This window comes from Amphibalanus amphitrite, unplaced genomic scaffold (assembly GCF_019059575.1).
Source record: "Amphibalanus amphitrite isolate SeventyFive unplaced genomic scaffold, NRLGWU_Aamphi_draft 000544F_arrow, whole genome shotgun sequence".
Classification (NCBI taxonomy): Eukaryota; Metazoa; Arthropoda; class Thecostraca; order Balanomorpha; family Balanidae; genus Amphibalanus; species Amphibalanus amphitrite.
Window position 1 is genome coordinate 373791 of NW_024882038.1, and position 15746 is coordinate 389536.

A 15746-nucleotide genomic window follows, 5' to 3' on the forward strand; every position below is an offset into this window, starting at 1 on the left:
CAGACGAAGCCAGGTGAACGGACTGTGCGGGGCGGTGTGTGTGGTCCCCGCGGCGGGCAGGGGGGGGGGGGGGTAGGTGGGGCTGTGGACGGATGGAATACATACGTAGAATGAAAATGGCCCATTGCCCAAGGTGTGAACTGTGGAACTATTTTATGGTGGTGTAGATCTAAAATCGAGGCCGCTTGATAGATTATAGAATAGACCGTTCATGTGCGCTAGTAGCCTTTTGTGCGTTTCTGACGCCCTTGTGAAATTGGACCGAGTGACCAACGCGCCAAGCATGTGAGAAATTAAGATCGACGAAATATTTCAGAACTTGTCTTCCAATATGTTTGGGTTTTAACGTCCCACGGACCATTTATTCCTGTGTCTGACAAGAGCTTCATGCGTCTGAATCAGACAACAGACTCCGCTACCCGCTATAGCACATAACTCGTGACGGGCGACACTTCAACCCGTGTGTTTATTTGTCATCGGGGTGGGGCAGAGGGATGGGTGAGGGGGACGAGGTAGAGCGAGCGGTGTTCCAGAGAGAGCGGACCGTCTGTTGGAAGCAGTGCCGTCGGTGGAGGAGAGAGAGAGAGAGAGAGAGAGAGAGAGAGGGAGAGGAAGAAAGAGAGAGAGAGAGGGAGAGAGACGCCTGACGCCATGCTGTCATATGTATGTAACTGTCACTGCCGACCCTTACCTTCCCCTCCCCTCTCCCCTCCTGCCTTCGCCGGCTGTCAGTTGATTTACAGTCCCCGGCCACGACTCGTGTCGAGGGGGAGGGGTGGAGGGGGGTGGGGGGACACGTGCCGACAGGGTCTGCTGAAAGACACGTGGGGGTACTGGATGGTTATAGGAGCGTGCCACATGAGGCGCCAGCGGCAGGGATGGTATGGAAGAACCAGATGGTAAGCGGCACGAGCGGAGCTGCGTCAGGTGCTAAATGCTGATTGATCACCTGGCAATTGCTTCAAAATTGCTTCAATTGCCAAAACAGAAGCCTGCATGAGGAAACCAATATATGGGGATCGATGATACGCATTTCGACCATGGGCAATCGAACTCACGTTGAAACTGAACTATGTTAGCGCCTATACATCAATCAAATAAGTATATAGCTTGACTTGTTTATTATTCATAGTGAGTTGAATGAAAAATGTGTTTCAGCTTATTTTACAACAATTTTTTAAATTTATTTTTATTTTCAGGCCAGCAGTGACGCTGAAGCTATCGAAGATGAAGATTCAGCCGCTTTGACATACCTTCATTGTATTTTTTTTCTTCTGTCATTCATTTTTATAAGGGCCTCTTAACTTCTTGCTAATGCGATCAGCATCACCCCTGTTCACTTGGTTACCACTAGCACCCGGATGTCTTACCGCTCCCTTTCAGCCCGTTCCGATATCGACCGCATACATTTGTAGTCACGTGGCGCTCTGTCCTCAGGAGGGTCAGACAGACAGACCACAAAAACATACCGGGCGACTGGCTCTGACCTTTTTACCACGCGCTGGTATAGAGAGGGCAAAGCAGGCGCGCGCGCGAGAGAGCAGAGGGCGACGAAAAACGCGCCGCTGCGGAGTGCGGAAGCCGAGAGTGACGGAAAGAGAGAGAGAGAGAGAGAGAGAGAGAGAGAGAGAGAGAGAGAGAGAGAGAGAGAGAGAGAGAGAGAGAGAGAGAGAGAGAGAGAGAGAGAGAGAGAGAGAGAGAGAGAGAGAGAGAGAGAGAGAGAAAGAGAGAGAGAGAGAGAGAGAGAGTCGACAGGCAAAATACTGCAATATTTTCGTTTTTGATGACCATTGTGACACGTTTGAGTGACTGGAAGTCTAAGCAATTTATACCCAATTACGCACATTTTATATTACTGTCAACCTTAATTTTAGCTTGGATAATGGCAAGCGACGTATTATAACATCAATCAACCAACGGCTGTTTCCTAAAGACGGCACTGTTTTGAAACTGGAACACCTTTTATGCACCCATCCGTCATTATTTTCAGTCACAATCACTGTTCATTACCCTGTAATTATTTTGTAAATGACCAAAACACCCATTACCCCCACCCTGCCCACTCCAATTAGCCAATTAGTCCGGCGACCATCTAGTTCATCACCAAGCACTCAGCAAAACAAATTCCCTGCGCAACGGCGTGACCATCTCTTAATCAGTTGGCGGGACGTTCGCTAAAAACAGCACGCGCCAGGTGGAGCTGTTTGCCACTGCGCGCGCCCCACGTTTTGCGCAAAAGTTGCGCAACGTGGAAATTCTCGAGGCGCGTCTGGCGCCGGCCAGACGCAACTGTCAAACGAGGCGTCAATAGTCTGGTGCTGTCAGCATCATTGTCAGCATTGCCTGGTGCAGACAGCGTCAGTGATGGCGCCAGGGAGGGACACCGTAGGTATGATCAGGGAGGGCGTGATCCGAAATTTTACGAGCTCTCAAGTTTTCGTAGTTTCTGCAGACGGGTGCGGAGTTTCTGGGCTGGGCTGTAGTTTGTAAAGCAGCGTTTCTTGAGTTGACAATTTAAATAATTTTAACACTACTGAAAGGACAGCTTTGAGTGTGACCTATTGTATGAACTGTAATGCCCTGTGCGTCAGCACTCTGCAGTCTGGGGCGCCGTCCAACAAAGAAGAACACGGCGGCGGCGGCGTGGTTGGGACGCCAGCTGACTTGCCCTGTCAGGTCACCAGCCCCGGTGCGCGGCTTTGAACGTGACAGGGAGCTAAACCAGGCGGCCGGCGCCGAGCTCCCCTCCCTCCCCTCTCCGCCCTCCCTCTCTCCTCTCCCTCTCTCCACTCGGCACCCCGGCGCTGTCGCGTTCACCTTGACGCCTTCCTCCCCTCCCCTCCCCGTTCCCAAGATTACTTGAGCCCCGTTCCAACCCTCTTATTCCCTTGGTACCGAGCGCTACATTCCTTCAGCCGCTACACGCTCTGAACACGTCCGGATAACTGGTTTGAATTTGCATCGTTATTGCATAACACGACAAAGGGAGTAAGTAATAAATGCCATATTTGAGAATCGAACCACAGGTCACCACAACTGAACATTTTGTTATCCCCTTGCATGCCACAAGGATATCATTAGCATGAAGGAAGCAGCACCGCTGGGAGCGACAGTAGCAGCGAATTTATATTGCAAGCAGCAATTGCTGTATACCTAAGTATATAAGCGATATTATATTGGAAGAAAGGCAGGAGCTTCCTTAGCCTAAGCACCAGCAAGAAGCGGCAGCGAAAGGGGTAATATCTTGCAGCGGGCGGCGGCATCAGAGCCCAAGCCACAGTAGAACGGAAGCAGAACCCTGCAACAGTGCAGTGGTCGCACTGAGACACCAAAACATACTAGCGAGGACTGAGGAGGCAACAGTGCGGGGTGAGGTGCCAACTGAGGGCTGTTGCACATTGCACAATCGTCGTTCGAACTATTGCAGACAGATGGCCAGGTGGGGCACGGTGGGGTGGAAGCATTGAAGCGGGGAAATGTAGAGAGGAAGCAGACGAGATGTGAACCAGAACCGCAGCAAATGAGTGTGGTCTCTTGCAGAGCGGTTGTGAAACTTTCTCACTTGCATATAAGTCGTTACTATTCGATAAAATCGTCGTTTTTTTAAGGAGGGGAGAAACAATTACCTACAACATTGTTAAATTTACCGGATCTACCTGGTGTTTTTGGTCAAACGTTTGGCAGCTAAAGCATGACGCATTTTTTTTTCGCTGAAAACGACTAAAAATGAGTTACTATTTAAATTTCATTAGCTGAGATGTTTGGAATATCTCGCCACGCCGCTAGCTAATGTAAGCAACATCGGCACAACGCCTCTCTGTTCCCACCCTGGCCCTTTCCTGACGCAACCCTGTACCGTTCACTGAGACGGCGCGTTTACTCCCTGGTGACCGAGACATGTCCTGAATGTGTGCAACCTCCTGATGCAACATAATGATCGTCCTGTCCTGATGCAGTGGCAGATACTGGTGAGGAGAGTCAATTAGAGTTTCAGAGTTGCTGCTCGATACAGTTTACTCTTTCTGTTTCGCTTCCAACTGCTTCGAACTCCCATCATTGAATGACATTTTTGAGTGTTCAGTTCACCATTTGGAAATGTTCTGCTAGCTTCAAGCAAACTCTGTTAACAAGCAAACACGACTGGGTATGGTTAGTGCTCAAGCCTCATCTAGCCATAACTAAATTCCGGAATGAAATATGGCAATCACCTCCAAAATATTTCCCTGTGTCGGGTGTCCAGTGTCCACCCGAGCCCTAACGAGTCCAAACCCGTTATAAACGGACATGCAGCACCCGAGCCACGCCTTTGGATTTCGTGAGACACTTCTCTGTTGACGTCTGGTGTCAGGGTCACTCGCTAGAACATGAGGTCAAAGGTCAGTGGTAAACGTCTACATTACACCAGCAGATAATCCCATAGGGTAGTTGATGAACGGTGGGAAAGGGGAGAATCGTCAAATGTTTGTGCAGTTGTGGGTAGTTATGTTGACTGCCACAAAAAGAGAGAAAAAAATGACTTACTGCGTGTTCACTTTTTTAGGCTAAGCTTATTTGGTTGCTTTTTCCTTACAAATAATATTTCTCATATAGATCATACCTACGTGTACTATTATTCAATACATGTAAGATGGTTAGATGGCTGGAATATGAAGTGACATCCTGATGATCTCACCATTTATGTCTGGGGATTGTTCGCATGGGTGAACATTATCGCCAAGATTCTCAGGGTTCCTCAAACGAGATATCCCCTGTCAATGGCAGAACGATAATCCAAACACTCTGGTCAGCAATCTATAAATTGGCAACGATAATTTTAGCAGGCTGCGTATAAGCCAAGCAGATCGGCTGCCATTCCAACTCTGTCATCAACGTCAACCGAATATCATCAGTAATCAGTATCAACAATCACTATCCGCGTGTCAGCCGCCTCGACCAGTCATCTGCTGACATCTGGCTGATATCCGTCTGCTGACTTCTGATCCACCAATGACTCTGACTGCTGGTAGCTTCTGATGACCGCTGGTCCCGCCCCGTCAGCAGTTGTGCACCGTCTCATTAGACGACTCTGAGGTGGGGTGTGTCCGCTAGTGATGTCAATTTCAGAAAACATATGTCCAATGTCCAATACTTACGTCGACTGTCCGTCCAAAAATGTCCAAGCCAGCCATTTGTCCAAAGATGTCCGACATCTACGCAATAGTTTACACTCAACACCGCTATTTAACTTGCTTTTAATGTATCGTTACCAGCTCAAAAGTGGTAATCATATCGAAAGCTGAGCTTCCCAATAGCCAATCAATGTTAAACACGCTTACTTTATGAAAATGTTGAGGTGTAGCAAGTGATTGTCTTAAATTGTCCAAAGCCTGCTGTCATTGTCCAACCGAATTCAGAATTGGACATTGGACAAAATCGGAATTCCGAAGATTCAAGTTCCGATTGACACCACCAGTGTCCGCGAGGCATGTCCGCGGGTTGTATCCGCTGGTCTGTGTCCGCGGGGCGTGTCCGTGTCCGCTGGTCGAGCTGTCCGCGGCTATCATTAGCGCAACATCTGGTGTCCGAATCGGACCGGGCTGGGTCGACGGACACACGACCGACTGACTGACTGGGCGAACACGGACGTACAAATACGAACACACGGACACGAACACAAGAACACGGACATGTGTACCTAATATACATAGTATAGAAACTTACGTGCGGTCATGCGACAGGGAAATACTGACGCATAAATACGGACATGCAGGTACGAGAACACGAACACGAACATAGACAATGCATTAAATTAAACGCAGGCTTTCGGACTGGGACATTCAGTTATAAACATAGAATAAATTTAAAATTATTTCATTAATCAGAACACGTACAAAACAATGATCGCCAATTGGTGCAAAAGCAATCTTGCTTAAATCGCAGCACCTTTCGGCTCTTATGTGCTATCGCCCGAGTCGGATCACCCTACCACTGCACGCCCGCCCGCGCCGCACCCGCAGCGACCGCCGCCACGCCGCCGCCACCGCCGCCGACCCGCCCGACCACTCCGGCTCCGGCCGGCCCCAGGGGCCAGCCCGCCAACATATGGACATATGGGTTAGAGATGTCAATCGGATACCAACTTTTTGGTATACCGATACCAAACCTATACCAACTTGGTATTTGATATTTCAAGGCCAATGTTTTTTTTTTGGTATTTTGTCGGTATTGTGAATCGTTGCTAATATAAAAGAGGCTGTGAATTTGGTAAAAAATTGGTATTTCCCTCATTTTCCAGAGTCGGTTCGGTTTTGGTATTTTCCTATAGTTATTGTTGGTATTTGGTTTGGTATCGGTATCACAATTTCCCGTAATTGACATCACTAATATGGGTACAGTTTCATCATTGCGACAAGGTATTGTTCGAAGTAGATATAGGCTGATATAAAACTTTCCCAAATCTCAGGGGTTAGGTATGTGTAGTCTGTCAAAGACATGCCAGAGGGCAGAGCCAGACCAATACAAATCCCAAATTTAGCCGACTCCACCTCACATATCCGCACGTGTGCGCTGAGACCCAAGTACCAGTGAAATTACCTGGCTGTTTCCCATGGTAAGTGACGTAATGACCTATGTACGAGTATACCAGCAGCAACTGGCACACCGTTACCCATGATGCCGGCCGGTGGAACGGAACGGACATCGCTCTCCCCCTATATCATTCGTCTCCACTGCAGCTGCCGCGGTGTCAGTCTGTTGGGGTACACAGGGGGTGTTTGGAGGGTGGATGAGGGAGTTGAAGGGGTAATGGGCGCGATGCAGTAAAATGTGGGCCAAAATAGGCAGCCGCCTAATTGGATGGGGATATAACAGCTGGAAACATGTGAATGGCGCATGACATTAATTGTAGGGTTATTTTAAACTTGAAAACACCGGCTCCGTTTTTGTATAAGTAAGATCAATGAACAATGAAGTTTTCATGTGAGCCGGGAGCGGTAAATTAGAATTAGACGTAAATTCAACTCATCGAAAATCTCATTCATGTCATTCGAAGATATTCTGGCGTATATGCATCTGGCAACTGCAATAAATGCCATAATGTCACATTGGCACAAAACGCAGCCACATGCCGTTCAGCAAAGAACAGATAAGTTTACAGAATAACCATCATAGTTTCGTGTGACAAGAACCAGACACCAGCTCTGATTCGGCAGCATAGCAACATTCTAGCGATATGCTGACGGATTTGTTTGAATTGACGTCGATGAAGGGATTGACTGAGAGAGGACCAGAGCATTGACCAGCGCAGAGAGGACGGACGATAGCAGGCAGCTCAGATGCAACAGGCCATTGTCGTAACTCAGAGTGTGGTCAAACGTCTGACGTCAAACCGAAATTGTGCGCTTCCAAAATAAGTGAAATGTTTCACGTGATCGCAGAACATTACCGTAAAATTAAGGCATTGCGCAAATTGTGACTGCTTCTCAGGACATTTAATCATGCTTCCTTGAGTCAGATAAATGCATTTAAAATTTCGTTTTAGCTCGTGTTTGACCCTTTTAGCTCTTTACTCTTACAGCTCAAGTCTGCTCGCTGTTAGCCTGTTGGTGTGACTTGTGTACGAGTACTTTACGAGTACGAGTACTGTTGGTGTGACTCGTAAGTACTTTTGCACCTCCGGGAACTGTTCGCCTTTAGGCGTGACGTTGGCACCTCCGGGGAAAGTGACAGTCGGCCCTAGTAACGGCTGTGACGGTCGGCCGGTACCCGCAGAATTCTCACCGAAATCCGGTCACTGGCGTCCCACCGCGTAGCTGGCCTGCCCGACAGACCCAGCGTGCGGCTGAGGGTGTCCATCGCAGAGGTAGCCACCAGCTGAGGCGGTCTGCCACAGTCCCAGCCCGACGCAAACCCTAGCTGAGTTGTACGTAGCTGACGTAGCCCGTCATCGACGTAGCTGAGGTAGTCCGTCGAAGCCGTCGGCTGGGAGGAGAAGCTTCTCAAGAGAGAACGCCAGCAGGGAATGGCTGTGTCTGTGGAGGTTTGCCTTTCATCATGCTCGTTTTAATTTTGATCGCGGGCCTGTCACCACCAAAACCTGTCACCACCAAAACTTATATATTTAGTACCTTATGAGTAACTCCATGTGGAAAACTCAGGTGAAAAGTTCGCCAAATATGGGCAACTCCACCCGACGTTATGCTTCGAGTCTCAGAAAGTATGTTGGCCATCATCATTTCCCCTTGCACATCTGTCCCAGTGTGACTGCGCCACTGAGCTATCATCTGGCAGATCTCTGGATCATCTGGCAGATCTGTTGGATCCGGTCATTACTTCTCTTTGAGCTACATGTTCCATGGACCACATGTCGCTACCTGGGGCTGTTTGCCGACCGTTCGGCCACTGACCGAGGGCGACTTACTGCCTTTGTGGGCCGCCCCTGTCATGAAACCAGTCTGTCCGTCTGTCGGCAGCCACCTGTCAGTCTATGGGGGAGAGGGTGAAGGGAGGGGGTGTGGTATTCGCCTGCAAGCCTCCGATGATTTGAGATGTATGCACCACTTTGATTGAGTGCATTGCTATTTGTTTTTGATGCATACTCCGTTTCTCTCTCTCTCTCTCTCTCTCTCTCTCTCTCTCTCTCTCTCTCTCTCTCTCTCTCTCTCTCTCTCTCTCTTTCCCTACCTCTGCCCTCCCTCTTTTCCTCTCTCCCTCCCTCTTTCTAGCTTACAAATTCCACAAGTTCACCTCATGCCTAAATGCTTCATCATAAACCGATGCGGCATCCGAAGCCCCGTTTCGTGACTGCTGACAGTTTGTGAACATTCTTCTCTAATTTCTGGGCCATGTCGGCAGTTTAGAGACGATTAAGGCCTTCTGCGCTCAGAAACGAGGCCGATGCCCTGCTCATCCTAGATATTTGACTTTCGCAGAAGTTGGGGAAACAGAAGCTTGAAATGCGAGTATGTGAGGAAGTCTTGATGAGAAGTAAGGCTCTCAAAAAGAGAAAGACATGTCATGACAATTAGTGTAAGGAATCCGATAAGATAACTATTAGTGGCCGTTTTCACGACGGAACTTTCGCAGAGGAACTTATTTGATACCTAAAAAGTACCTACCCTTAGAGGCCTTAACATCCCTCAAACTGAAATATTTTATGTTCAAAATAATTTTAGAAGTTTAAATCTGGGCATTTTTTGCCCTCAAATCACTTATTTATTTACAAACACAGCAATTTTTGGTTCTAGTAGCCCACCTTTCGACTATGAGGTATTAAATCAGCGTGGCAACTTGCTCCCTCTTTGCTCCCTCGGGTATCTAATTCCGGAATTCTTAAAAACAAGGAAAGTATATATCGAGTTCTCTTTTATACCTATTCAGTTATGTTTTAATGGTGATTAAAATATGACAAATTTTTTAATTATATTTCATAAAAGAAAACACGCAAAACAATGAAACAAAAATAACTACGGCAGATAATCACCTTCAGGTATCTAATTCCGACCAATCAGCACCTCAGTAGGATATGACGTCATACAAGAATGGTGGTGAAGGCCGTTTGCAGTCCCGGCCGGTAGGTCACGTGACCGCCGGGCGCCTCGGGTCACGCGGCGGTCGGGAGTCGGACGCGGGGCGTGGTCGCGGGCGGACGCGCGGGGCATCATGCTTTGCTTTGCTTGCTTTGTCAACTTCATATAACTTACTACCGCATTCGTGTGAAAGCCAAACACTGCTCAGTGCCCTTAGAAATTGAGTTTTGGAAAGCTCAAGTCCCTATAGCTCCTCAGGTCGGCAACAGTTGAAGCCTCATCTGAACCCATGTGAAAAAACGACGGTAAGGAACCTTGTGTTGCTTTTTCTTTTACCGTCATAATTATCTCAAACCATCACAATTTTGAGTTGCCACATTGTCTGCTTCACTACATCCGTGTAAAACTTGGGTGAAGGCTGGTGGCTCAAAGAAAGGTGAAGATATTTCTTTAAGTGCCTAATCCGTGAAATTGAAATATCCCGGCTTTACAAATCTACACTTTTCATTTTCTCCACGATACATTTTTTAAAATTGTTTAAATTTTATCTACATTTGTAAAAATCGGGGCTTTGGTTTTTTGTAAACTAGATCATAAAGTTTACTATAGTTTTGTGTAACCTGATGGCTGAAGAAAATAGTAATTTTGCTAAAATGATGTGCGGAAATTTGTTGCTTTCCAAATCAAATTACTCATACCTATATTTCATTCAAAATTAGGAGGCATTATTACTGTTTTTTCTTGTAACATGAACTGAGTTTGGGTACGGTGCTCCGGAAACGTTGTGGAACTTAAAGCTAGCTAGAGCAGTTTCCATAAAAATTGTTTAGATAGTTGACATGGCTTGTTGACAACTCTTTTGCTGTTTCTAAAAAAGTGAAAAAAATATTTTCCTGCATTAAGCACACAAGGCATGTTATTCTCATAAGCTATCGAATGTGTGTGTGTGTGTTTTTTAAGCTGTTTTTTAAGCTTTTAAGCTGTAACTTCAGTTACTTCACTTTAGAACATATTGCCCAGAATGCGTCACTGATCATGAGCTGGTATATCATATCATATGTAGCAAATACATAAATGAGAATAGTGTGTCATGAATTTTTGTGCATGCTTCTGGATCATCTGTAATTACATCAAAGGCTCGGCTCAAGAGTGTCCTGCCGACCAGCTTATGCCCAACCCTTTCTGTCCGCAGAACGTCGCCTGCGACTCCCGCACGCCGTTTGCCCCGGCCGTCCGTACTGGTCTTCGCGCTGCGAGCCGCGCTGGAGTTCGCGGCGGCGTCGTGGAGCTCCCATCGGGACGGCGTGTGATGCCCGCGTCGAGCTTATAAGCCGTGAGCTTCGATTGGCGGCTCACGCGGTCACCAGCTGTATGTACAGCTCTCTGCAAACTGCGTGGTAGGTATTCTTTTTTCGACAAAAATGAGAATAACGCGAATACTATGCTATCGGTCATTCGGAAATCGTAACAGCAAGACGCGCTAGACCCCGCCCCTTAGATTGGCATCATCACCGTATCCATTTTTCATCTAGTTCGGGAATTAAACCCAAAAGTTTATATTTGCCCCCAAAACAAACTTTTGCATTTTGTCGCCACACAAAGCGTTAACTTTGTTTATTGATAAACCTAATCGAAGGAGTGGAGCATGGCGCATCTATTTGCAGTGAGTTCCGACCGACTGATAACATAACCTTTGAGTTATTATCGGTTTTGTCGAAAAAAGAATACCTACCACGCAGTCTGCAGAGGGCTGTACAGCCTCGGCCCCGACGACCCCGCTAATGGCCGAGACCGGCATACCCCCGGCATGGGTCCGCTGTCCGGCGCAGCGCTGGCCGCCCGCATGCTATGCTACTTTTGGCTGTATCGCTGCCCAGCGGGAGCGCGCTCCACGCTGCGGAAGAGGTACACGTTGCGACCCGACTGAGGACTGCAACCGGATGGTGACACGTCGGCCTCTGCGCCCTGGCCGGGGCAGGCGTGACCGACGTCACAGTGGAGGAACGCCCAAACAAGACCAGCCCACCGTCGGAGCAGCATGGAAATATCATGTTCTGCCTGGACGTCGGACCCGGCGGCCGCAGTGCACCTGCACACGTGCGGAGAGGGGCGCTGGAGGCTACTCTGGAGCTTCTGCCATTCCGCGGCGCGACTGCTGGCAAAACGGCGGCGATTGAGGCGGTTGGGAACAGCTGCAGCAATGGTGATGGCGGTGATGGCGACATGGCGGTTTGGGACTTCATCTCAGCGCGGCCGCCGCCCAGGCGCCGCTGCGCCCGGCTGCTCAGCCACCTACCGGATGGCGGGGTGGCCCTTACGGCCCTCACGCCCGTTCGGTCTGCGGCCACGTTGTGGGGTGGCGGTCGCGGGGTTAGCGGCGTTGGACTTCGTCCTTTATCCAGACTGCACCGTACCATCTGAACGGATGGATCTGCCAAGAAAGATTACATCCAAGGCGGCTATGAGGCGATCACAAAGCTTCACCAAGAGCTTCTCCTTCATCGGGCCGGCCGGCCGTTAAGTCGCAACACCGGCTGCCGAGTGCCAACAGCTGCGTGGGCTGGCGCCGACGCGTTGTGGGCCGCGCTGCTGACGCCCAAGCTGCGATATCAACCATCTATGAATAAGTGGCAGCGGTGGCGGCTTGTCAGTTGTTAACGTGCCAACAGACGTTGCGAATAGCCCGCGTTGGAATCGCATGGTTGGGAACACAACGCAAGTAAAAATGGGCTTCCTTGATGAACCTACTTTTTAAGCATTGTAGCCTTTGTAATTTTGGATGTTTTGCTGTAGATATTATTTTCTACATATATACTATATAGGCACTCACGGGCTTTAAATCGCGCAATGCAATTGAACCATGGTAAAGACAATAATAAATGAACTGAGAGCTGACATGCCCCATGCTTTGTGTGTGTATGTGTGTGTGTGTGTGTGTTTTTTTTTTTTGGCGAGTCGATAAAAGTGGTTTTGGACACTGGATGAGTTTTTAGGGGTGTGGTGAGGGGGGATGTAATTCCACAGACATTCTGTCAGATTCACTAATGCAGTAGGTCTGTGCGGTGTTTAGTTATCGGAGCATTCTTTGAAAGTCGTGAATAGGGCCACCGAGTACCTAAAGCCGTGATATTCCCCCACAAAAACTTCTTTTAAATAACCGGGGATAGGTACATGAGCAGAGTAAATGCTATTACGAACGCCTATCACAATGCTGAGCGAATAGGAAAATCCATAGATGGAGAATTGTGCCGCGTTACGGGTGCTCGGGCGCACCCAATCCACCGTTACCCCAGCGGTGACCTTGACCCGCATCGTCTGTCTCGGCTCCAAAGCCAAACCGACGTGGAATTGGGAGCGTTCGAGCACTCATGGTCCAGCGCAATTCTCCACCTAAATCCATTCCTGATACACATTTGCTTGCTCATAGTCATGTAACCCCGGTAAATTCACCCAACTTTCATATTGGTCGCTCCATAGACAGATGGCCACAGAGATCAACTTAAAAGGCCATTGTTGCATTCATTTAGTGGAGATCATTTAAGAGCCGTGACAGGCCACAAGTCGCGTGACATCATACGTGTAACGACCAATGACGACGGCCTGCAAAACCAAATGGAAGCGGCTAGCAGCGTGCAATAAAACAGGGCGCTGCTTTCTAAATGTCTGTCGTGCGCCATAAATGAATATATTCTTTGTAGCCTGGCAACTCAGTATCTTTTTTTAACTATTGTACTAGTATTTAATAATTTCATAATTTTATAATTGTGCTTACGCTTTATGTTGATATTAGTGATAAATCCTTAGATAAAGTAAATCGATGTGATATTTAATAGAAAAATAGCAAACTAACGCACCATTCATTCGAAAGCTGGGGAACCTACTAAAAAGAACTACTAAAATTCCTGAGGAACTTAAGGATCAAATGGGGATTAAATAGATGCCTGCTATTCCGTCGTGAAAACGGCCAGTAGGTAGCTATTTTCAGGCTAGTCACATGAACGTCTGAAATATTTTCTCACGCGTCTCATATAAAGCACATAGTTTGCCACAAATGTTAGCATAAATCCACAGAAGCTAAACGTCTTTCAGCATCACCGCAGTCATATATCATCATTAAGTATGCTCAGATGAATTCTTGCACGAAACTGTGTTCCCACTTCCTACGTAAGTGGACATTGGACACACGGGAAAAGCACACAGAAGGAATAGATATTCCAAACTCCAAAGAAATATGAATTATGTAACTGGACAACAAGTGACATGGAATCAACCGATAGGGAGAAAAGCACGTAGGTAATTGGTATTCGCTGAAGAAACTGAGCCACTGCACTGATGCTGGTCGTTGTGCAGGAAGTGTCACATCACTGTCCATCACTTTAGAAGGGGATCATTTTTTTTCAATGGCATTGGCATTTCCATTGTCCATTATTCATGCTTCAATTGGCAGCTTTGGAAAACAATGGCATCGATATAAAAAATTTTGATTAGCTGATGTTTTTATCGATGCATCAAAAATATCGTGTCAATGATGCACACACGAGAATTCGATTTTGTGTCACAGACATGGAACACAGGTCAGCCACTATTCTTGCAGCCTTGCGGTAAACATGTCATGAATAGAGATAACGCATGAAAATAGGCCATGGAACCTGTCAGTCAGTCTGTCCGTTTACCCATATTCTGTCTGTCTGTCTGTGTATATGTCTGACGGTGTCCGCCTGTCTGTCTGTCTGTCTGTCTTTCTGTCTGTCTGTCTGTCTGTCTGTCTGTCTGTCTGTCTGTCTGTCTGTCTGTCTGTCTGTCTGTCTGTCTGTCTGTCTGTCTGTCTGTCTGTCTGTCTGTCTGTCTGTCTGTCTCCCTCCCCCCCCCTCTCTCTCTCTCTCTCTCTCTCTCTCTCTCTCTCTCCATCTGTCTGTCTATCTTTCTATGTCTGTCTGTGTCTGTGTCTGTCTGTCCGTTTCTCTGTCGGTCTGTCGGTGTCCACCGCCCTCAACTCCTCTCGTCTCTGCAGCTGTACCATCTATCGTCTCAGCATCTGCGCACTGTATCACCTGCGCCACAATTCGTCTCCGTCACGGCAGCAGACACGGCGCGGCGGCCAGATGAGCGGCGAAAGCGGCGCCCCGTTTTTGTCCCACCGTGCGTCGGTATTGTCTGCACGGCGCGGTGATATGCTGTCGCAGACAACTGCTGGTGGAGGAGCGAGAAAGGTGTAAGGTGTGGGATGCTTGTTCGTCTGCCCGCCTTCATAGAGGTGGGAAAGAGTACCACCTCAGAGGGAAAATATTTCACACTTAAGAAGTGGATCGGAAAGGCGACAGCGATTCTGAACGTTTGTTCCTGGAAGTTAGCATGTATCAGTATATGAACTTGCCACTCGATGCAAAGTAAAGTAGCATGGTCTTACGAGCGTGAGGATCTATCCGCGGATAATTACCTTTTGTTTCCACTCATCTTTCAGAATGTTTCACTTCCAGGGGCCACCAACTATGTGGAATATTTGGGCTGAAAGTTACGTAACTGTAACTTCCAAGTCTTCTGCCAATCGATGTACCTGTCCACCGGTCCGGTCAGTTTAGTGTCCCACCCCGTGGAAGTATTTCTGAGAAACGATAGATATCTGGTCCAGAGCTGGTGTCCGTCTCGGGTGAAGCTCCTACAAGAATGCTGAGGTCACAGACCTTTTGTACTAACCAGTGTTTGATTTGACGTGCGTGTCAGGTCTTAATCAGAGTTGCGTGCTTCACGCCCGATGAACAGTCCTCTCAACGTCACTAACCGTGACGGGCGCGTCACGGTTCCGTCACGCGGTGTCGTCACGGTGTCACCGAGTCACGCTGATCGGCGTCACGGTCGACGGCGTCACGGTCCAGCGTGACACGTCCGAAGTGTGACATCCCCGCAGTTTCCATAGCCCACAGTTGGCCATAGTTCTCTGGCCGTGTGTTTTCCGACCCGCATATTCCATAGTGCACATCTGGGTTCTCTCGTTGTAGTTCCAGACGTTGTGGTTCGTGACGGATGGTTCAGTTCCTAGCGGTACCCGTCTCACTGAGCCGCGTGAAAATTTCGTGAGAGAATTGGCCGACAAATGCGGCGCACTTGGCGCCAGCCTGGTGGCGAATGCGGCGCATGATGAGATTTGCGACAGATGTGCGTGAGCCGCTGGCACAATCTTTTTGCGTGGCGTATTGTAGCCTGGTGGCTTGAGATTTTAAACTGTTCATGTTTTTGTTTTTC